We start from the raw sequence: 25,735 nt of genomic DNA on the forward strand, positions 1-25,735 counted from the left end.
GCCCGCGGCTGTTTTTCAAAATGTTTCGCATTTAGGTTTTTGCGACTTGCGACTTCACGCAAAAGCCTTCCATGGAACTTTATTTACCGGTAAAAGCAAAGTGTACAGCATGCTGACGCAACAAAATCCCACAATTTCCTTAAATCCCGTATATTTTTGCTCAATTTTCAAAAAACGTTGGCCCGCGGGCGTCTTCATCTGGCAAAAATTGGCCCCCACTAAAAAAAGTTTGGACACCCCTGGCTTAGCCAATCCCGCTAATGTTGAACGCGCAAAGTATTTTTACTGACTTTTTGGAAAAATGCACATGGTTAGGGCTATCGGACAAGAGGTGAAGGTTTATAATTAATAATTCAGTTATTTAATCTAATCCCAAATACCCAGGCTTGGCGCAGGCTGGCTATATGCTTATCGTTAACGAAGTGGGCTTAGTTCGGGGTTAAGCTGACGAGGTCTAACCGGGCTTGTAGTGTTGAACGGCACCCGGGTAGTTACTATTTACTTCGGAATATGAAGCATATTTTTATGCTATATTCTGTGACATCTTATTCGTAGTTATGTATTGCTTTAAAGCTTGTTTTTTAAAGTTTCAAAATCTATGGTTTTTAGATATCTATGTTTAATTTGTTTCGTGTGAAGTCACGGTTGAGTAACTTTGATTTCGCGCCGAGAGTTGACAAATGATTTCAAAGTTGGCTTGGCATTGTTCAGGATAATAGCTTGTATGACAGACACTATACACATATGCCTAGTTCATAGGTAATTGTTTAGAAAATATTAGGTAGTGCATTAAAGGGTTGGATTGGACACCAATGTTTTTGACTGCACACAAAAAATGTGGCTATGTTTCTAAAACATTAAATTTTCTTGCCCTAACCTTTTTGTCACTTGTTGAAATTGATCTTGCACACAGACCTAGGGATTGTACATGCATGCATTTAGAACATGTAAATCCACATTTCGAATTAAAACACAAGCTCATATTAAAGCCGTTTCTTGGATTTATTTGTAAAAGTGGGGTTTGTAACTTTACGATTTTTCTGTAGTGAAAACATTGGCCTCACTATTAGAAAAATATTTACTTAAAACTATCAAAGATACAGAAAGCTTCTCTGTTGCATTGAAATAAAAACCTTATTTTGACTGGTAAAGTGTAAATTAGCAACAGTTTGTACTGTCCATGCAGATTTCAGAAATAAAAAAATAAAAAAGTTAATCAGGAAAAAATCAAAATGGAATCCCAATTAACCAGTTGTGTCTGTATATTCTTTTCTGGTGTATTTTGTTGGATGGACAATTATCATCTCCAAGTTAGCAAGCAGTCAGCCTGTTAACTTATTTCATAGCATTGTCTCTTTTTTATATGTTGATAAAACTTATACAAACATTTTTCTTTAATATACAGTTTTAGTTCAGCATTTTTTAAGGTATTATCAATCGCCATTTCAGAGTACCTGCTGTGTGTTTTATTTGACAACATAAAAGTATTTTTTTGTATTTAATCAATATATCTGTTTTTCAGATCATTCAGGTAATATCATAGGGAATATATATATAAATTTTAAACTTTGTAAGTTAACGAACATTATCTGAGGCAATAAGTATTTGGATATATAGAAACCATGGAGATGTATGTAGTACTACCAATATGGACAGCATCAAACTGGAGCTTGTTTGTAACCTTTATTTTTTTTAGCAGTGTATGTTTATTGTACACCATATGCAAATCCAAAATTTTACCCACCTACCTACATCTTAACTTAAATACAACAAGCTTAACCTAATTTAAAATTTATGTAACTCTATGGTGGAGAAATTGGATGGTTAATCTTGGAAAATCATTCTGACTTGCAATAATTGTTTTGTTTGTTACCAAATGGACAAGTCAAACTAAACATTTTGTTCAATAACTAAGTATTAGCTTCATTAGTTTGTTACAACCACCTAAATACAACCATGTATAGTTACCACACATAGGCACCGATTTAAAAAAAACTCTCACTGCATTGGTTGTTGCTCAGTAAATCTGGACAATGCTCAAGACAAAAAGTGCCTAAAATATCATACTGCATTCAAATATACGCTAATAAACCCCATGTTTTAAAATTGTTTTCCTGCTATGTATCAATTGAAATTGTTACTGGGGTGTTTATAGTAAACTTAGTATGTTGGTGATTTGTAACTAAATCATCTATTTTCAACAGGACTTTTTGGAAAAATGTGGAAAACTGGAAGTTGTAGAAGTCCTGGTGGCAAAGGTTGAATCCATAATCAGTAAGTAGTCTGTAGTATTAAACAGTGTTAATGAGCAAATTTTGTTTCATGTCCCTTTTTAAAAGTAGTTTTATGTAGTTTACTTATACCAAAAACTACTTGTTTAATGAATTGTGTGATAGAGTTATCTCAAAGCCAGGCGTCTTCCTTTTTATTTATGGTTTATAGAAGTTGTCTGTAGCAATATATAGAGTTTAAACTAACAATACTCCAATAATAATACTAATGAATTTAGTTAATTGCATGACTGATTTGCAAGTTTTTTAAACCACCTTATTGATTTTTTAAAGAACCAGACAATGTTTTTGAGAAAAGGCTATGGTTGAGATTTTGTGTGATTGCCCAAAATATGTAACAATTAATTTAAAATGTCCTCCTAAACCTTCAGGCACTAACACAGATATTCCAAAGGAGTTATTCATTGGTTTACCATTGTGGCTGTTTAATTTAAAGTGGTTTAGCTGTTTCAGTGCAGCAATGCTGTGTAGTGTATGTTATATAGGTTAGCATGAATTTAGCTTTGGCACAAGGTTTTGTACTCTACTGTATTGATGCTATCTAAACATGTCAGGCTAACAATAAAACAAGTCATAAAATAAATACTTAGGCTACAGTGACATTATTGAACAAAGGTATTGATTTGAAACAAACAAACTTTAATGCATATTAAAAAGACTGTCACATGTCATTCTTACGACCATTCCGTCCTGTACTGTGGTATTTTCTTCTGATCATTCCCAACATATACATATTATTCCCAGCACTGACTAGTTGCAGTAGAAACTAAATGCTTTTGGTAGTATTGTCTCTGCAATTCAAAACCTAAAGCCATGTTTCTCATGTAAAATCAAATGCACTGCCGTAATATATATAATTTGGGTTTTTATGGCTATGCCCTTTCAGTTGATCTTTAGTTTTGTATACATCCCCTCTGAGGACATTGTTGCCACTGAAAATTTTGGAATTTCCAGAATTTCTAGGAATTTAATTTTTCAATTTCTGGGATAAAGAATGCCTGATTTGGATGAAATTTAGACACCTTGTTGAATTTGTCATTTACAAAGCTCAATTGTTGTACAAAACTTTCCTCAATAGCCCTCTAAAATGGGTGAATTATTTAAGCGTTTATGGGAATAATGATGTTTGTAATATGCGATTGATATGTGATATTTGTTGTGTACAACCAAGTAGACCCTATATTTACCCCACTAGCCCATTGGAGTAGGTAATTTTTCTAACAATGTTGGAATTGTTGAAATTTAAACATTTTATAGAAGATGCCATTTATATGTGTCAATTGTTGTGTTTTAATCCAAAGTTCCAACATTTACTGCACCAGCCCCATGGGCAGTGTTTTTTTAATGTGTTTTGGGGGACCGAAATGGTCCAAATTTCTCAAGCGGTTTCCCAAAATTTGCCAGTAGCCTAATAAATAATTTGTTTAAGCAAATATGGCTATTTTTTGGTATTTAAATGAAACACTTGTGGTCTCTTAAAACTACTTAGCGGTCACCCAAACCAAACTTTAAACCTGCCCATGTGTGAAGTTTTTGAAGCAATGATGAAATTAAATATATTTTGGACAGTTTGTAGAACATGCTATTGCAGCATTGTTGTATTCATAGGCACTGAATTTTGCAAAAATGCAATGTTGCGGACTTAAAATATGACGTAACTTGATGTGACATCACTTATACTTACAACCACAAGACAAACTCAAAGCCTAACTAACTTCCAATAGAATGTAACATTCTTCGAAAACATAAAAAATGGAATTTTTAAAATAATTATGGGTCCCCTTCCCTATTGATTTTTGGGGACGCATATTGATTTTACTCAAATTTGTTGTGTTCTTTTGTTTTTTCCTTTTTTTCCCAAAGTTTGTCCGACTCGTTTTGCCATCAAATGTTTAATGAATTTAGATGAAACTTACACAGATGGTAGATATGGTTATGTAGATGTGCATCTCACATTGTTTTTGTTAATAACCCCAGTATTTGCCGTGCTAGCCCCCTAAAGTATTTTTATACAAAGTTTGTCTGACTTGTTTTGTCATCAAATGTTTGATGGATTTAACTGAAACTTACACAGATGGTAGATATAGTTATGTAGATGTGCATCCTAATTTGTTTGTGTTGATAACCCCAGTATTTACAGCACTAGCCCCCTAAAATGGGTAAATTTTCTAAGCAAAGTTGAAATTGAATTAAATTTGGATAACTTGTAGGATTTGCCATTTATAAATGTTGATTAATGTATTTTACTGTATAGCTGCCACATTTACCCCACCAACCCCCTAAAATAAATGAATTAAAAAACGCATATCAGAATTAAATGAATTTGCAAAGTTTATTATACATACTATTTTAGGTCCTCAATTGTTGTATTTTGCTCTGTAGCACCACAATTTAACCAACTGCCCCACAATTTAACCAAATGAAATTTGCAAAGTTTATTATACATACTATTTTAGGTCCTCAATTGTTGTATTTTGCCCTGTAGCACCACAATTTAACCAACTGCTATTAATATATTTCTTATGCTTGTTTTATATTGGGTCCCATATTACCCACTGTCTTTTATAACCGTAGTTCTCATGGGTCCCCACTAAGGATGTTCAAAGTGGAATTTCGAATCCCTTGCATTCGAATCCAGTCAGATTCGATTCCAACTTTGCTGTTTATATTGGGTAATTGGAACCAATGCTTTTACTGTTTGCAAAAATGTAAACACATGCATTACGTTTTAATGTCGATGGTCCATCATTGTTCCCATTACAACATGGTACTTTGGAGGCATGTGATTAGATTGTTTGTTATGTGATTTACTTTTATCCGAACGTCTTCTCGACGTTAAATTGTTTTCGGACTTACAAACGGTTATGGCATTAGGGAGCAATTATCATGGTATTTTCTGTCAATATCGCAAAAACAGTGTAATAATCTCAAAAACACATGGCATTTGGGCCATTTGTAACCCCAGATATACATAAAATATAGTGAGTAAACACTGCTAAGTTCAACTTTTGTATGGAGGTAGTCTAAGTGCAGGTAGTCTAATAGGGTTTTGAAAATTAACCACCCAATGTCCAAACTTTGTTTACTAAAATGCCTGTTTTTTTCATGTTAACAAACATTATATATTTGTACACTCGGAAGTTTATGTCAGTCCTCAACCATCAGGCAAACCAAATTACCTTAGCATGCTCACAATGTAGTTACTCCTACTAAGGGCAATAAATACCACTAAAAATGATTGTTTGGCCCAAAATAATATAAGAACAAGATTCGATATTCTAGATTCTAAGCAATTATTCTAGAATACCCAGTTATTCTACTTTTTATGGATAACTGTCAATGTTCTACGAACGTTCCTAGTCCCCACACAAAGTTGAAAATAATGCATTTCAAGAGATAACCATGAGAAAGTCGGGTGTTGTAAGGTAAAACACAGTGATCAGCACTGGGCTTAAATAATAATACTATGTAATAATAGTAGAATCCCCACCAGCCCCTAAATGGGTGTATTTTTAAACAATACCCGAATTGGAGGAAACTTGACAGTTTGTTTAGTTTGCCATAATTAGGTGTTGATTGTTGTGTTTTACCCTGGAGCCCCATCATATACCCTATTACCCCTAAAATGGGTAAAATTTGTAAACAATATAAAAATTAGATCGTTATTTGAGATTTAGACAACTTGTTGTTTAAGTATTAGTATTAATAAAGGCACAGTTCCAAACACTATGTTTGACTTTGTAACATTTAAGTTTCTTAGTTTATATCTTGAAATGCGTGATGTACAACTTTGCATTTTTGGGGACCCATGTTAAACAAATCAAAGTTATACTAAACGTGGGCTAGTATAGGACCAAACATAAATAAGGCATACAGAATAAATTAACATTGTATAATCAGTTAGGGCAATTACTTTTTGACGTTTCAAAGAAAGTCAAAAATTTGTCAAAATTTTCAGAATAGGTCAAAATTGTTTACAAAGTTAAAAATTTTTACAAACTGCAATAGTTGCACTGTCGATGAACTTTTCATTTTACACCTAGTAGCCTACTTTATACTGTTGTAAATGGCTCATTGTCTACTTATTGTGAATCATAAACCATTAAAGGAAATAATTAGGTTGATAGTGTGGTGCTCAACACACCTCAAAATGCGAAAATTTTGGTAAGTCCCAAGTCATTTTACAGCAGCTGTAGGTTAGGTGCAGCTCTTTTTTCGGTTTTGCTTTAGATACTTCATGTGTCTTACATTTAGACAAATGTATTGAACAATTTTTGTTGTGTTTAAGCTGCAGTTTTTTGGCAATGATTTTTAATTAGCTCGTTTCCCTTTTCAGAATAGGCTATGTCCTTGTTCAGATTTTTGCCCTTCTGTTAGACCAGTGGTTCTTAACCTTTTTTCCTTGCTGCACCACTTTCAAATTACCAAGCAGTTCTCGCCCCCCCTTTGTATTTGTACAGAATAGACCTAACCAACCTTAATGATTTAGCAACACTGCACCCCCTAGAAACATTTCTCGCACCCCTTGGGGGTGCGTGTACCCCAGGTTAAGAACCCCTGTGTTAGATTTTTAAACATTCTTTCACTTTACTTAGGTTGGTCTACAGCTATATTTTAACTTTTTGTGCAATAATACATAATTTAACTACTTGAGTTCTTGATATGTGAAAATTTCGTCCAAAAAAAGTTTTTTAATATCAAAATTTGTCAAAATATTTAACTTGTAAGTCATTTTTTCTTGTTTTTTAGGTCATTATCATTAATTAATAGTTGAGTGTTTTTAACCATTTATGCTAATTATTTGTTACAGAAACATATATGGAAGAAGGACATCCAGAACATGGTTTCATTCTGACAATGCATGTCTTCTCATTTTTTTTTCTTTTTTTTTGTCATCAATCTGTATTAGTAGTCAGTAATTGCTATGTTAGCCTGAGAAAGTCTGCTCTTGTGCCTGCTTGTGTACTGATGCATGAGATATGGTAAGTCAATTATTGTTGCTGGTTTGTTCCATTGTTGCAATTCGGGTTTGATGTCAACTTGAGTGTGGCTTAGTTAAGGCCCTGAAAAAGGACGCTTTTCTTGGCTGATGCTAAGTTTACACTTCTTGTTGGCTGATTGGAGGAGGGATGTATTGTTGTGATGCGTATTGCTTGTGTCAGTTGATGTTGCAGGGACAGACCTTGGCTGACCTTCTCGGAGGACTTATTAAGACGAGCAATGACCCTGTGATATTTAACTGATGATTGTATTGTTAGCCAATTCTGTTGCTGGCCTGGTGCAGTCAAGGAAAGGTTACCCAAAATATTGTGGCTTTGTCACATTTGGAACCCAACTTGTTCTAATCCTTGTCAGCTGACTGTTGTAAACATAACTTTATGTGTATGTGTGTCAGTCTGGTGAGGCTTATGCAGAAGTTGTCTGAGATCTTCGGGTCACTTTTTAAGATGGCTGAAGCTGAGTTTCTAAAGGACTGGCTGACTGTTGTATGATTTGTCCATGCTTATGGTCTGGTATGCCGGATGTTGGCTTGGGATTACTTGGTTGATGGTAGCTGAACATGGCCGAAAGGTGTGAGCTGCTAGCCGTTCACGTTTACTACCTGAGGCTGGGTGTCTCCATGCACGCAGATGGCATTGATGTGTAAGTCATGTGTCTTGGCTGACCCCATTAGGCTAACTGTATATGTGGCTTTCCCTATTAGGCTAACTGTATATGTGGCTTTCCCTATTAGGCTAACTGTATATGTGGCTTTCCATTAGGTTATTTAATAGATGTGTAATTTTTTTTTTTTTTTTGGTGGTGGTGCATTTTTAGTTTTTCTTTTTTTGTGGTGGTGTATTTTTTTGTGCTTATATTGATACTGTTTTTGTGTTGGTGTATTTTTTGTACTTCTGTTGACACTGTTTTTGTGGTGGTGTATTTTTTGTGGTTTTGTTGAAACTGTGGTGTCTATGCTGGTATGTTTAAAGTGTTTTGCTGCTAGGTTACATCATCAGTATATGGATTATATCTTGTATTACATTGTTGAGATTGGATTTGATATCCTTAACACTAGTAGGCATTGCATTGTTGGGTGAAACATATGTTCAGATGAACAATCTTTCATTTCTGATGGATTCACCTGCCGAAGTAAGTTTCTAAGTTTTTATCTGTTTATTAAATTTGTCCAGTTAAAAAAAAATTGTTGGTCCCCTTTCACATATTGATTGCACTTGATGCACTTTTCACATGATAATGCTTATACTCCTGATGAAACTAAGTGCAAAAAAAGAATGTAAATGTGCCTTATTTTTATTAGGTTAGTTGTTGTTGCCTGCTAGCCTTTGAAAGAGTGAAATCATTTTTTTTGACCATGTTTAAATTGGATGAAACTCAAGTACTTTATAGAATGGATTTGTTGTGTTTTGTTCTTTATCCCCACTAGCCGCAATGTTGTAGTAAGTTTGGGACTCATAAAACATTTACATAGCAAACACCCAATGCAAATTAATCATAGTAACAATACACTTAGGCAAATAGTACAGGACTCTTTAACTTAGGCAAATAGTACAGGACTGCACAACATATGGCTTGTGAAACCTTTAACGATACCTGTTGGATGTTATGAAAATGTATGGTTGTTTACTTCAATTTTGATTTTGAAACAACAATGAGATATTATAATTTGATCCTTCACTGGGTTTCTATCAAGAATGATTTCTTTTTTACTATATAGATAAATAATCTTTATTCAGTGACCCTGGTATAATTTTAGGTTGTGCAGACCTGCTTTAGTGCCTATATAATGCCATGTTGTCTCTTATTGTTTCCAATATGAAGCTGATAACATTGTTTTCCTCTTTTCTTCTTTTGCTTAATGTATATGTTGCCTGTTTGCCCAAAGTTTTCAAACATATTTGTTTGCTTTTTTATTCACAAACCATAATTAACTAATTAATAAAAATAGTTAAGTTGTTTTAATTTAATTCAATTTGTTTTATATTACAGCATGATGATCTTTTTAACAAACTTTCTTTACCAATGATTTACCTACCACAAGTAAGTATGACCTTAACTTTTGGATAGGTTTATTCAAGCAAGTTTGTTTTTAAATTTAACTTTTATCTATTTACAAACAACAAGAAAATAGACACAAGAACTGAGCACTATCTAACATATCTAGTTGTTGTGGCAGATTAAAACAAATCTTTTAATTTCACTCTAAATGTTATGATGTGTAAAAGCTCATAATAGATGCCAAGCCATAGACTTTTTTTTCTAAAATACTAATTTACTTGGATTGTTCGTTTATTTATAAAATTAATGTATATCTATGAAAAAGATACCATTAAATAATCGCAACATGTATAATTAATAAAAAACCTTAAAGGAAAATTTCTAACTAGCTAAATATTTTATCATAAACATTACTGCCAAGGTAGTGGTGTATATAGAATACATCGTGTAGACGTTTCGACAATCTCTGTTGTCATCATCAGTACACGATGTATTCTATATACACCACTACCTTGGCAGTAATGTTTATGATTAAACTACTTTTCAAGTCCGTGCATAGTGTTCCTAAATATTTTATGTTTTGCAGATTTCTTTCATCTTTTCTTCTACTTGCTTCATCTCCACATTTTATTGTGTTGTGTTTTTATTTTTTCGTTTCGCTGTGTCGGGTGTGAATTTTAGGTAGAAATGATTCTTAGATTAGACAGCCAGCAGTTGTCCAAGTCACATTTTTTGACTTTATCCCACATTTTTTCAACCTCTATTCATAGGTTGACTCGATTTTATGCTCTAAAACTCACCCTTTCCAGTAATTTTTGCTTTCGATAGTTTATGGGTTCAATATTTTTTTTTCTTGAACACCATTGGCCCAGAAAATCTCCACCTTTTGGGAGATTTTATACAGTTCTCGCCCTCAAAACTAATCGGACCTAACATTTTTTGGCGGCTATCACATAAGCATATGTTTTTTTCAACATATCTAACAAAATACTACATTCCCCACAAACCACTTTTTAACTCGTTCGGCTATGAAACTCTGGTAATTAATATATCCGATCATTGGAGACTACATCTTTCATGGAATGGTCGTCACTCGTCGAGGTGGGGAGGGGCCTCATCAACATAATCACCCAACAATTTCTATCCAACTCTGCCCACTTATCCATTTTTTTGGCTATTTCACATGCGACCATCGTTACGCTTGGCATCCTTGCATGCTTGATATTTTTGCACTTGTCCATCTCCAAGACACTTTTCGTCCTCAAACATATCTCTGGCCTATCTCGAACGCTTTTCGGACTTTATTGCCCCTTAAACAAATAATTGGGTCAATTTTGCGCAATCCATCCTGGGAGTGTTTTTCTGTCCTCGAAACAAAGTTTGAATACCCAGCTTACCGGCTTTTTGACAATGCCTCACAACAGAATTTTGTCCTCGTATAAGAAACACTTGTTTTGCCTTTAAAAGTACTGATTACGCCGAGATAAACCAGCTTTGCGGGTGTTTTGTACACTCCTCACAAACAAAAGCTAACTAAGTTTTTCTGCTTACGTCGGCCAACTTTATATCTATTCTTACAAACGTTGTGGTCACGTGTCACTCATTTTGTTTGCGAAAATAAAACAACTATCCTAATGAAAAAGGTGATGCAAACGTATTTAAGGTAGCCTACAGTTATCAGCTGGAGATCAAGTTCATAAAGGAGTCAAAATTTTTGTAACAAATTCACGGGTGGTTCACGTGACGTCACACTAGGGCAAAGGCGTAGACTCGGGAGTGTTTGAAATGGGGTCACATGAACTTAACTTTGGGTCAAATGCTTTTGGCAAGGGCTGCAACTTTGAAGGCGATACTGTACAACCTCAAAATTTTTGAAAATGAGATCATGTGACTCCAATTAACTTCAAATGCCTGTAGCAAGAGCTTCGAATTTTTGAAACAGAAACTACACAACCTCGAAATTTTTGAAAATGAGATCACGTGACTCCAATTAAGTTCAAATGCATGCAGCAAGAGCTTGGAATTTTGAAACAGAAACTGTACAGATTCGAAATTTTTGAAAATGAGGTCACATGACTCTAATTAAGGTCAAATGCCTGCGGCAAGAGCTTGGAATTTTGAAACAGAAACTGTACAGTTTCGAAATTTTTGAAAATGAGGTCACGTGACTCCAATTAAGTTCAAATGCCTGCGGCAAGAGCTTGGAATTTCGTAACAGAAACTGCACAACGCCAATTTTTTTGAAAATGAGGTCACGTGACTCCAATTAAGGTCAAATGCCTGCGGCAAGAGCTTGGAATTTTGAAACAGAAACTGCACAACGCCAATTTTTTTGAAAATGAGGTCACGTGACTCCAATTAAGGTCAAATGCCTATGGCAAGAGCTTGAAATTTTTGAAACAGAAACTGTACGGTTTCGCAATTTTTTGAATAAACTCGTGGTGGGTTTACAGGAATTCACATTGTGGGGTAAACCTCACATGATTGGGCCGTGCATTTAATTGCAGGTTGACGTATTTCGGCTACAAGTATGAACATCGGAATTCTGCAGAAGTTCAATCTAAGCTCACGCTAAATTGGTTAAAACCACACTATGTAGTGTAGGGTTGAAATTTATTGTTGTAATCTGTACAGGCGACATCGACAGGTACATATATCCAAGATACAGTGCAGCATAGAACGATTAAGTTTATCTATGCTAGGAAGAAAAACAATTTGACCGACATCAGCAATATAAGTTACTTGCGAGTCGGGGTTGATATATTGCACAGTAAGTTTATTTTTATCAGTACTCAAGAGCTAAATGTGTAAGTTGGCCTGTGGACAGAATACTTCTGAAGGGCTGGATGTTGTACAAAGATGTTTAAACTCCGCAAAGCATTGTGGGGTATAATGACAAGTACACCTGGTGTGTAATATCCGAAAAGCGTTCGAGATAGGCCATGGTATGTTCGAGGACGAAGTGTTAGGAGATGGACAAGTGCAAAAATATAGGTCAAGCATGCAAGGATACCAAGCGTAACGATAGCCGCATGTGAAATAGCCAAAAATGGATAAGTGGGCAAAGAGTTGGATAGAAATTGTTAGGTGATTATATTGATGAGGCCCCTCCCCGCCCCGCCAAGTGACGACCGACCCAGAAAAGATGTCGTCTTCTTGCAGAACTTAAAAATGATCGGTTACATTAATTACCAGAGTTTCATAGCCGAATGAGTTAAAAAGTGGTTTTGCGGGGAATGCAGGGAAAGATATTTTGTTTGCTATGTTGAAAAAATCATATGCGTATGTCATAGCCGCCAAAAAATGTTAGGTCCGATTGGTTTTGAGGGCGAGAACTGTATAAAATCTCCCAAAAGGTGGAGATTTTCTGGGCCAATGGTGTTCAAGTAAAAAAAATACTGAACCCATGCGTTAATTATTGAAAGTAAAAATTAATGGAAAAGGGTGAGTTTTAGTGCATAAAATCGAGTCAACCTATAAATAGAGGTTGAAAAAAGGTGGGATATAGTCAAAAAATGTGACTTGGACAACTGCTGGCTGCCTGATCTAAGAATCATTTCTACCTAAAATTCACACCCGACACAGCGAAACGAAAAAACAACAACACAACACAAAAAAATGTGGAGATGAAGCAAGTAGAAGAAAAGATGAAAGAAATCTGCAAAACATAAAATATTTAGTTAGTCAGAAATTTTCCTGTAAGGTTTGTTTTAATGATACATGTTGTGATTAATAAATAATATCTTTTCATAGATATACATTAGTTTTATAAACAAACGAACAATCGAAGTAAATTAGTATTTTAGGAAAAATGTCTATGACTTGGCATCTATTATGAGCTTTTACACATCATAACATTTAGAGTGCAATTAAAAGATTTGTTTTAATCTGCCACAACAACTAGATATGTAAGATAGTGCTCAATTCTTGTGTCTATTTTCTTGTTGTTGTTGTTTGTAAATAGATAAAAGTTGAATTTAAAAACAAACTTGCTTGAATAAACCTATCCAAAACTTAAGGTCATACTTACTTGTGGTAGGTAAATCATTGGTAAAGAAAGTTTGTTAAAAAGATCATCATGCTGCAATATAAACAAAATTGAATTAAAAAAAACAACTAAACTATTTTTATTAAATATTTAATTAGGGTTTGTGATCCAAAAAAAAGTAAACAAATATATTTGAAAACTTTTGGATAAAAGGCAACATATACATTTAGCAAAAGAAGAAAAAAGAGGAAAACAATGTTATCAGCTGCATACTGAAAACAAAGGGACTAAATCAGGGGTGGGCAAACTTTTCAATGCACGGGCCGCATTCAAAAGTTCTTAATGTTATCGGGCCGCATAGTATTTAACCAACGGCCGCCATTGTTTGCTTGTTTTTGTTTTAAAATAACTGGTGTAAAGAATTTGGTTTATATCATATATATATACCATTTAACTTGGTGCACAAGTTTAGCTAAACGAAGCTAACTGTTTATGACGTCATAATCTGTATTGTGACGATTGCGGGGGCCTGTTTTTTCTCATTGTTTGCACACAATAAGCGGATAAAAAGCCTGACGCATATAGTTACTAAGCTGGTAATCTTTTTTCCAGTCTCGCGAAATCTGTTTTTAGCAGTTTAAAAATCAAAATATTTGGCAAAATAGTTTTAGTTACGTCTCGGCCCAATGCATGTATTTTAAAACGGGCCACACAAACTCGTCTCCGCGGCCGCATGTTGTGCACGCCTGATCTAGCCCAAAAATATTTTCAGCTATGTGCAAATACGTTTGTTGTCACTTGACTAGGCAAAAATTGGTTAAAACGCTACAATTGTAATTGTTTCAAAATAAACAAGCATTTTAAGCACGTTTTTTTGTTAATAAATTCCTCCCCCAACATTAAACAAGGCGAGCTGCTTTTAGTATCCATCCTTAGGTGTTGTGCGGGTCTGTGTTAATGATTCTAAACCCGTGTTTAATGTCCGTTTGCAATGTACTGCAACGACCTAAACTTGATCCAACGTGACCAAAGTTTTGGCGTCAACAGTGCAAAGTGGGCTGTATTTGAAAACGTGAATAGCTTTTACTTTTATCGAACGAAGAAATTGTGTCAAGTGACGATTTGCATAATAACGTGGCAGAAACAACAGGCAAAGGCACATAAAAAGTATCTATGTTTAGTTCATATGCTGGTACGGGTACAGATACAGCACATGGTATAGGTATCGGCAAGTCGCACCCTCGGTACTTTTTATTATTTTTAAAAACTCTACGCCTGTGCTTATAATACTATTCAGCGTTGCTCGGTAACTTTCTCTTTAAAATTTACTAACACTTGGCGGGCCGCATGAACTCCTTTGCCGGGCCGCATGCGGCCCGCGGGCCGTAGTTTGCCCACCCCTGGACTAAATGGCATTTTATAGGCACTAAAGCAGGCCTGCACAACTTAAAATAATATCAGGGTCACTAAAATAATATCAACTGAAGTAAACAACCAAACAGTTTTAGCATCCCACAGGTATCGTTAAAGGTTTCACAAGCCATATCTCGTGCAGTCCTGTACTACTTGCCTAAGTTAAAAAGTTTGTATTGTTACTATTGAAGCGGTCGAAGCTTTATTAAGCAGCGGCGCCATGTCCGAGTCATGTTAGAAACGTGAAAGAGGTAGAGCAACGCGAAATCGGCGTTTATAAAGAGGCAATGGCGAATAAAAGAAAAAGGCAAATAGCACGCTTCGATGCGCATAAGCTAACACGATAGTGAGGTCGCTACATTATGATTAATTTGCATTGGGTGTTTCCTATATAAATGTTTTATGGGTCCCAAACTAACTACAACATTGCGGCTAGTGGGGCTATAGAACAAAACACAACAAATCCATTCTATAAAGTACCGGAGTTTCATCCAATTTAAACATGGTCAAAAAAATGATTTTACTCTTTTAAAGGCTAACAGGTAACAACAACTAGCCTAATAAAAATAGTGGCACATCTACATACTTTTTTTTGCACTTAGTTCATCAGGAAAAGTGCACAAAGTGAAATCAATATGCAAAAGGGGGCCAACAAATAACTTGACAAATTTTGTACAATTTAATAAACAGATAAAAACTTAGAAACTTACTTCGGCAGGTGAATCCATCAAAAATGAAAGATTGTTCATCTGAACATATGTTTCACCCAACAATGCAATGCCTACTAGTGTTAAGCATATCAAATCCAATACAAGATATACTCCATATACTGATCATGTAACCTAGCAGCAAAACACTTTAAACACCAAGGACTTATATATACCAGCAACAACGACCACAAATATATACCAGCATAGTCACCACAGTTTCAACAAAACCACAAAAAAATACACCACCACAAAAACAGTATCAACAAAACCACAAAAAAATACACCACTACAAAAACAGTAAAAAAGAAAAACTAAAAACGCACCACCACCACAAAAAAATTACACATCTATTAATTAACCTAATCGAAAGCCATATATACTGTTAGCCTAATAGGGAAAGCCACATATACAGTTAGCCTAATAGGGAAAGCCACATATACAGTTAGCCTAATAGGGACACCAAAGACACATGACTTACACATCAATGCCATCTGCGTGAATGGAGACACCCAGCTTCAGGTAGTAAACGTAAGCGGCTAGCAGCTCACACCTTTCGGCCATGTTCAGCTACCATCAACCAAATTATCCCAAGCCAACATCCGGCATACCAGACCATAAACATGGACAAATCATACAACAGTCAGCCAGTCCTTTAGAAACTCAGCTTCAGCCATCTTAAAAAGTGACCCGAAGGTCTCAGACAACTTCGGCATAAGCCTCACCAGACTGACACACATACACATACAGTTATGTTTACAACAGTCAGCTGACGAGGATTAGAACAAGTTGGGTTCCAAATGTGACAAAGCCACAATATTTTGGGTAACCTTTCCTTGACTGCACCAGGCCAGCAACAGAATTGGCTAACAATACAATCATCAGCTAAATGCCACAGGGTCATTGCTCGTCTTAATAAGTCCTCCGAGAAGGTCAGCCAAGGTCTGTCCCTGCAACATCAACTGACACAAGCATTATGCATCACAACAATACATGCCTCCTCCAATCAGCCAACAAGAAATGTAAACTTAGCATCAGCCAAGAAAAGCGTCCTTTTTCAGGGCCTTAACTAAGCCTCACTCAAGTTGACATCAAACCCGAATTGCAACAATGGGGCAAACCAGCAACAATAATTGACATACCATATCTCATGCATCAGTACACAAGCAGGCGCAAGAGCATACTTTCTCAGGCTAACATAGCAATTACTTTAATACTACTAATACAGATTGATGACAAAAAAAAGAAAAAAAATGGGAAGACATGCATTGTCAGAATGAAACCATGTTCTGGATGTCCTTCTTCCATGTATGTTTCTGTAACAAAAAATTAGCACAAATGGTTAAAAACACTCGAAAGTAATAATAATGTTAAAATTGTGTAAATTAATTATACACAGGTTGTGATTTTTTACATACAGGCATTAAGCTAAATTGATAAATACTAGTAACTAGCAAGAGATTATGATTTTCCTGTTCATTTTTCAATATATTTAAAAAAAAGAATGAGGATAAATACTCCCAATGATACTTTAATCTTTAGATTTAACCTTAATGTGAAGCTTTTCGAAAGCCTAGGTAGAGTTACATACACTGACATATTAGGACGCCATGTTGAGGCTAATGCATAATGATATGTTTCCAAACCAAGTTTGTTTCACAAAACATTACACATAGATTTAGGGGCGTATCCAGAAATTTTTGAAGGAGGGGGTCTAACATTGTTGTCTGGGAATTTCCCTTATGACGCTTTATGACGTCATTAGATATGAGTTGGAAAGTTTTGGATGAGAATACTCAATATACACGTCAAGGTAGTTGTTATGTCGCCTAATTCATTTTCTCATTTGAAAGGACGCGTTAACTTTGGCACTTTTATTCAGTTTGGAGCCACTAAGACGAAGGCATTAGCTTCTACCATTATCCAACTTACAGAAAAAATAATTGATTTTCAGCCTATTTTGCCGCTGCTATTACTTACTCAACAAATCTGCAGCTGCAATATAAGCATGATTGTCACGAAATAACAATTGTTGTTTCAAAAAAAACGGGGAACAACAACTAAAGGACTCTAAAATGGCAATCCAACTGTTAAGTTGCTCAAGGTCACAAATGCACTAAAGTTTTTAACTGTAGAAGCATAAATCGTGCCAAGCATTGGCAAGACCCCCAAACCCGACTTGTTTTGCCATCAAATGTTTAATGGATTTGGCTGAAACTTACACATATGATAGATATAGTTATGTAGATGCACATCTCACTTTGTTTGTTTTGATAGAATTAGCTGAAATGTGAACAGCTTGTAGAATTTACCACTCACAGAAGACGATTGTTGTATTTAACCTTAAAGCCCCAATTTTACCCGACTAGCCCCCTAAAATGGGTTAACTTTCTAAATATCAATTAAATTAAATTTGAATCAATAGGACATACTACAAACAGTATCTGGAGTAAATCTAATTTGTATAGAATGTAGTCTACGTAGTATTATTTTTTAGCCCCAGTGCCAAATCACTGTGTTTTACCCGACTTTCTCATGGTCATCTCTTGAAATGCATTATTTACAACTTTGCATGTGTGGGGACCCATGAGTTTCTGCTTGCAGAAGCAAGTAAGGTTATAAAAGATGGTGGCTAATATTGGACACAATATAAAATAGGCATAGGAAACATATTAATGTTTTGATATATAGATTTTGTGCCAACGACCCTTCTAGTTTACAAAAATGTAATTGCTTATTAGTTGTTACCAATATTCGATCATTTAGACTAGGTTTAAAGTACACAGAATTGGAAACTGCATTCTTCTTTAAACCACTCAAGTGTATTGGTGACCTTAAATGTGCAACTTAGAAAGTGGCCTGTAGTAGTTTTTGTTGACTTTTACATTATTGGCAGAGGTAAACTGCTGGGTCATACAGGGGCAAACTTTAGAAGGTTCTACTTATGATGACTAACAAATGTAAATGTGTAAATTTAAAGCACTTTTTTCCTTCAGACAGTTAAAAAAACAGTGACAGACAAAAAAACGGATTAATAAATTTTGATTAGCAGCGCATTTTGAAATGCAAAACATTAAAAAGGAACATGTAGTTGTGTGATGTTCAATTGTTTTGAGATAAATTTTAAGGTACATCTAATGAGTAGTTTTGTTCAGCATAGCAAGACAATTTTCAGACTACATCTATATGTGTAAATGCTCCCAACAAACACATATTCAACTGTTTTAAAACTTTACGTATTAGCTTCATCAATACTTGTATTAACCTCTAAAGAGGTAAATGCCAAGCAAAACCTACAAGGGTGTGGCCTAGCACATTATGCTATACCACACATGTTATAACTTATTATAAAATGTTAATGTATTCCCTATGCCTATTTTATGTTTGGTCCTATACTAGCCCACATTCAGTATAACTTTGATTTGTTTCACATGGGTCCCAAAAAATGCAAAGTTGTACATCAAGCATTTCGAGATATAACCGAAGAAACTGAAATGTTATGTAGTCAAACATAGTGTTTGGAACTGTGCCTTTAATAATACTAATATATACTTAAACAACAAGTTGTCCAAACCTCAGGCAATTCAGACATATTGTTAAAAATTCACCCATTTTCGGGTTGTGGGGAAAATATTGGGGGTTTGGGTGAAACTGTTCAGTTTTCAACCCAATTTGACTCTGTTTAAAAAAACACCTATTTCAGGGGGCTAGTTGGGTGAATATAGGAGCAACAGGGTGAAACACAACAATCGACACCTAAAATGGTACAATGAACACATAAAAGATTTATAATAATGTAATAATGTCTCCTTGATGACAAGATTCATAATAATGATCTATGTTTTAAACATGAAGGGTGGCTCAGCACATATTGCCATTGCACATACACTACGTACACTTTATTTAATAGGTCCCATATCAGCCACTCTTTTATAACCTTAGTTGTTTCTGCAAGCAGAAACTCATGGGTCCCCCACACATGCAAAGTTGTAAATAATGCATTTTGCAAAAAAACTATGATAAATTTTGGTGCTGTCTGTTTAAACAGGGCAATAAAAAAGTCTGCAGACACAATCATGCTATATAAGGTACAAACTATTCAAGTCACATTCAATTCGGCAATTGTTTGCAAAATTTAACCATTACAGGGGTTAATGGGGTAAATGGTGGGGCTGCAGAGCAAAACTCAATAATCAACACCTCAAAGTAGAATATTATAAAAAGTTTCTAAATTTCATGACATTGTTTAAAAAGTTAACCCTTTTTAAGGGGCTAATGGGGTAACTGATCAGACTACAGGGTAAAACGTCAAATTTGACACCTAAAAATGCCATATTGCACAAACTGTCGAAATTTTATGCAACTTGGTCAAAGTTTAGAAATTACACCCACTTAGGGGTTACTGGGGTGAAGGTGGGGCTCACAGGGTAAAAGAGATCAATAGATGATGTATTTTATAAACTGTCCATATTTCATTAAATTTAGACATTATTTAAAAAATTCAGACATTTTAGGGGGCCAGTGGCATTAATCTTGGGGATGCAGTGTGAAAAACTACAATTAATACCTAATTATGGCAAACTGTCAAAATTTCATCCAATTCAGACATTGTTTAAGAAAATCACCAATTTTAGGGGGCCAGTAGGGTAAATATTGGGGCTGCAGGATGAAACACAACAATCAACACCTAATTATGGCAAACTGAACAAACTGTCAAAATTTTATGCAATTCAGACTTTGTTTAAAAATTCACCATTTTTAGGGGGCCAGTGGGGTAAATATTGGGGCTGCAGGTTGAAACACAACAATCGACACCTAATTATGGCAAAATGAACAAACTGTCAAAATTTCATCTAATTCGGACATTGTTCAAAAATCACCCTTTTTGGGGGGCTGGTGGGGCAAATATTGGGGCTGCAGAGTGAAACACAACAATCGACACCTAATTATGGCACAAAGAACAAACTGTCCAAATTTCATCCAATTCGGACATTGTTTAAAATTTTACCCATTTAGGTGGCCAGTGGGGTAAGTATTTGGGCTACAGGGTGAAACACAACAATCGACACCTAATTCTGGCACAAAGAAAAAACTGTCCAAATGTCATCCAATTCGGACATTGTTTAAAATTTTACCCATTTTAGAGGGCTGGTGGGGTAAATACTGGGGTGATGGATCAACACACAAATTCGCCTAAACATTTTGTGTGGATCAACACACAAATGTTTAGGCGAATTAGTAACATATAACAATATGGTCAAATGTATTTAGATTAAAAGTTGGTGGCTTTGCACATCTTGCCATTTGACATACACTACAACCGTTTGTTAAACTGTTTATATATTCTCGATACTTTTTTTTATGTACAGTCCAATATCAACCAACGGTTTTTATATCCTTTTATTAATAGGGGGTTTCCTACCAAGAAAAGTTGTAATTAATGTATTTTTTGTGGTTACAAAGTAAAACACAGAATTGATATTCTGTCGAAATAACACACTATATGTAGTACAATCTATCTGTTTCATTTAAAGCAGACACTGTTTTAAAAAACAGTTTCTTTCCTTTTCATGACATTCAGATATTGTTTACAAAACGTTGAAACACAACAATTGACAGCTCAAAATTCACAACTTTAGGAGATGCGTGGGATAAACATTGGGGTTACAAAGCTGAAACACAACAATCCAAAAGCAAATTCTACAAACTGTTTAAAGTTTGACCAATTCGGACATTGTTATACAAATTTTACAAATTTTAGGGGCTTGTGGGGTAAACATTAGGGCTGTAAGGTGACACAACAACAATTTTTACCTCAAATTGGCATATTTTACTAACTGTTCAAATTTGATCCCACTCAGACATTATTTTACAAATCGACAATTTTATGTGGCTGCTGGCATGTATGACTTCAAATCGTTTATTCTATAAACTCTACAAAGTTAAATTGCCTTTATACCATGGCACATATACATGGCTACACCTATATGACTGTATTTATTTGTGAATGTTTAATCCAAATCAATCAAAGATTAGATGGACTAAGTAAATGGACAAGCTTTAACAAAAAAGAAGAGAGTGAAATCAAGATTACTCATTTCGAGAAAGTGGACCCAATTAACCAACACATATTTAGTTTGTATTATAATAATGTCACACAATCATTACAGTACGAGCACTAAAAACAGTATGAGAAGCTAAAAAAGAAAGCTTTACCCTCACTATTCTGGTTCTAAGTTCATCTTACAGTTAACATATTAAGCTGCAGTGAATGACTGTTTAATGATCCTATGACAAGCTTTCTGGCAAGCGCAAAACTTTGTGTTCTACAACAAACTCCGCGGGCCAAGGTCTGATTTTTTTCCAGGTACAACTTTTTCCTGACACAAACATCAGGATGATTATACACCATTTATAATCAACAGATAATTTTTTACTTTTTTAAAAATTAATTTTTTTTACTTTTACTGAATGGTTTGTTGACACAGAACCCTTTATTACACATAACAATGCCTTGTCATGCACCGCAATAGGAGAACATTTTGTGTTACTTAATTCTAACATTTTATAACATTTAAAACAAAAATTAAAGTTGCCAAAGATTGGGTCAACAAAGGTCAAACTATGACAAAACTAGAAGGGTGGCCTAGCAGATTTTGCAATATCACTATCGAGTCATAATATAACTTACGTTGTACATTGTTACAAAAAGTTTACCGACTTTTGGGGGATAGTGGGGTAAATGTTGGGGCTTAAGGGTTTAACAGAGAAATCAGCTGCTATAAAAGGCTGTTGACAACCCCCTAACTGCCATGTGCAAAACCGTTTATCAAGCCATCAACAAACACAAGTAACATATGTCTGGTGGCCATTATCACAACATAGCACTACAAAAATTTGTGGTGCCCAGCAACACATGGGCTAGTGGAGGAAAATTTTAAAGAGGCTACAGATTAAACACAACAATAGACATCTACAAATGAAATATGCTAAAAGCTATCTAAATTTAAACAAATTTCAACACTGTTTAAAAATCCATCTATTTATGGGACAAAGCGCAATGCATATCTACATAACTACAACTAACATCTGTGTAAGCTTAATTCAAATACACCAAATACTTAATTGCAAAATGAGTCGGATAAACTTTGGGAAGAAAGAAAGAGACAAGAAATCAAGAAAACTAGAAGTGTGGCTCATCACATTTTGCTTTTGCCCATACACTATAACCTATTTCAAAACATTACTATACTCCCTTTACTTAATTTATATTGGGTTCCATTTAGGCCACCATCTTTTGTAACGTTGTTTTTGCAGGTAGAAACACATGGGTCCCTACACATGCAAAATTGAAAATAATGCATTTCAAGAGATGACTATGTAAAAGTGTGGTTATGTGAGTTAAAACAAAGTGATTGTCACTGGGCTTAAATAATAATATTATGTAGAGTATTAACTATTTAAATCGGACCAATCCAGACATTGTTTCAAGTATGTCCCATTTAATGCTATATTTTTAAAAATGAAGGAGCAAGTAGTGGCATAACGGGTCAAAACATAATTTTCATTCAATTTGAACATTGTTTAAAAAAGTCACCCATTTTAAGGCCCAGGTAAGTAAATTGTGGGGATACAGGACAAAACACAAGAACTGAGGAACTAAAATTGCATGTTCAATAAACCTAACTAAAAGCAAATTTCACTAAATTTTAACGTAAAAAATCACTTGTTTTAGGGGCTTGTGGGGGTGTAATGTTGGAGCTATAGGGTGAAACACAACAATCAATATATATAAATGGCAAATGTCAAAATTTCATTCAGATTAAACGTTGTTTAGAAAATTCACCAATTTTCGGGAGTTTGTGGGGTAAATGATGGGCTACAAGGTGATTTACATCAATTGCAACCTACAAATGGCATATTTTACATGCTAAAATGCTGGAGTTATTCAGACATACAAAGCAGAGTGCACATTTACACATCTGTATCTATCATCTGTGTAAGTTTCATCCAAATCCATTAAACATTTCATGGCAAAATGAGACAGACAAACTTTAGAAAGAAAAAACAAACAAGCAAATTGACTAAAATCAATATGTAACTTCCGACAACCAACAACCACTTTGTTAGTTTGAAAAAGTTTGAAGCACTATTTCTAGACCAAACCGGTAAAATAAACCAGCATTAGCCAGAAAAGCTTAAGATGTAAACAACATCTGATCTGATCAGGAATATTTACATGTTTGGTCCCATAAACATTACAACATCTATTAAACAATATGTTTTGGATAAGGGTAATCAATGTTAGACTTTTTAAAGAGGCGGTTAGGAACAAAATTTGTCACTGTACTTTGTTTCAACACTATTTATTACTACAGAAAACTTACTGGTTATGGATCCACCTTTGCTTCCAGGACAATCACCACATATTGTTTTCCACATCATTCAAAATGTCCTGGTAAGAAAGAGTTTGATTAGTTTACAAATCTTCAACAAAGTTTGTTTATTTTTTTCAAACTCTGTAATTGTTCTACTTTAAGCATCATTCAAATAACAGGACACTTGCATTGATAACCAATGTTTTTTTTCAGTGTCCTTGCAAATAAAATTTTGACTTGACTTTACTATTTAATACAGAGCAGAAAAATGATGGGTATAAAGTGGAGCTCACTCATTTCTTGAACAATTGTGGTATGTTATGACGTTCTTTCAGTGTATCAATTTCTTTTACAAATGGCTGAAATCTTAAACTTACAAAATACTTTCATTTTGCTGGTTTAAAGTTAAAAATTACATTGTTTAAAGCAAAGGAGTAAAACTTTGCAACAAGGAGTTAAGGTGGCAAAAAATTAGGAGTCAGGGCTAAAATTAGATCATATATCTTAGAACTCTGCAAACCAAGTACAAACCCTGGTACACACACAAAAGTTTGCATCTAAAGCGATTTTGCCAAACAAGTAAGTTAGTATGTTGCATTGAAAAGATCGTCAACCCCTGCTGTACTATTTTGATAGTTGTGCATACGATCCCATGTCTTTTATACATCCAAATAGTTATTGCAGCAGTTAGTGTTTCTTGAGCCACAATCAGTTTTGATTAGTTTTGAATATGTTTTTTACTTAGTTTTACATATCCTATATATTACCTGGATGATCTGAGAAACAAACAAATTTAAAAGAAAATGTATATATAGCTGTACAACTATACAAACACAGACAATTTTCAACCAGACTAAAATACAACTGTCTAAAAGTTGGTCAAAGGATTCCTTGAAATAATTTGCCAGCGTCTCTACAGAATGTTAAGATGAACAAAACTATTGAAAAAACATCTTTTTCCCAAAAACATGAAAAGATTTCCGATTTTGAAAACTTTAAAACATTATAACTTATATTGTGCAGAATGCAAGCAAAAAATACAAATTTAAACAATCTATTTTCCACAATATAGACTAATACATAATTCACTTGGTGCAAATGTAAGGGTTTCTTTGTAAAACTTTGTAAAATCCTAAGCAAACCAGCCAATCCTCGCTCTAGTCCAGGAACTTCGAGCGCAAAGCGCGCAAAATCGCCAACAAAGGGTAATCAGCCGTGACCGGATGTAAGTCTCACATAGACATCTTAAAAACGTTTGGAAAAATCCTTGGGAAACTGCAACAAATTCTAACCTTTAGTTTGCTCTTGGTTCCTTGGGTTAGATATTTAGTTAACAAGGGGAATTGTCATTGCTTTTAAACCACATGAAGACTTTTCACATGTTCGTTAGAATGATTTTAACCAGTGATAATGATAGAACAGTTCTTGTTCCAAAATGATCCGGTATTTGTCAATATTGTCCCTAAATTCAAACCACAGACCCAAAATTTCAATTCTAATTATACCAAAGCCAAAGCATTAAAGGAAACTGAGCTACGTAACATACAACATCACCTAACATCAGGAGATATCTAGGCAGTGGCATAGGCAGCCAAAAATTTTGGGAGGGGCCAAATAATTCGTTGTCTAATGCAACTTTTTGCAAACGCTCGGCGCGCTTTTACCAAACACGTGACTTGCCAAACTGTGGTTCGACAGGACAGCCAAACGCTTTATTGCTTTATTCCATGTCTGCATAAATCAAAAAAGCATAGATTTCGGCTTACCACTTGGTGACAAAAGTCATTTTTGGTAATTTATATATTCCTTTGATAGTTGAGAGAAGAAACCACACTGATGAGGGACGAAACTACACTAACTTAAAGTTTATCAATGTACAACTTTGAAAATTTGGGAGGGGCCATGGTCCCTTTGGCCCCTCTCTGGCTACACCACTGTATCTAGAGTGTTGGCAATAGA

At 34.8% G+C, this 25,735-nt stretch overlaps 2 long non-coding RNA genes across 2 annotated transcripts; one reads left to right on the forward strand and one right to left on the reverse strand.

Moving 5' to 3' along the window:
* The first annotated feature begins 2,207 nt into the window (after window positions 1-2,207).
* Window positions 2,208-9,993, forward strand: LOC145225135 (uncharacterized). Its single transcript, XR_013859812.1, has 4 exons — window positions 2,208-2,274; window positions 7,102-8,423; window positions 9,282-9,332; window positions 9,877-9,993. It is a non-coding gene; the product is annotated as an uncharacterized LOC145225135 (long non-coding RNA).
* A 1,893-nt stretch (window positions 9,994-11,886) lies between these two features.
* On the reverse strand, window positions 11,887-24,502 carry LOC145224701 (uncharacterized). The gene is made up of 5 exons (XR_013859718.1): window positions 24,320-24,502; window positions 23,786-23,853; window positions 15,402-16,714; window positions 13,321-13,371; window positions 11,887-12,948 (listed from the first exon to the last, which is right to left on the reverse strand). It is a non-coding gene; the product is annotated as an uncharacterized LOC145224701 (long non-coding RNA).
* Between the last annotated feature and the right edge of the window lie 1,233 nt (window positions 24,503-25,735).

Source organism: Phallusia mammillata, chromosome 4 (assembly GCF_965637545.1).
Source record: "Phallusia mammillata chromosome 4, kaPhaMamm4.hap1.1, whole genome shotgun sequence".
Classification (NCBI taxonomy): domain Eukaryota; kingdom Metazoa; phylum Chordata; class Ascidiacea; order Phlebobranchia; family Ascidiidae; genus Phallusia; species Phallusia mammillata.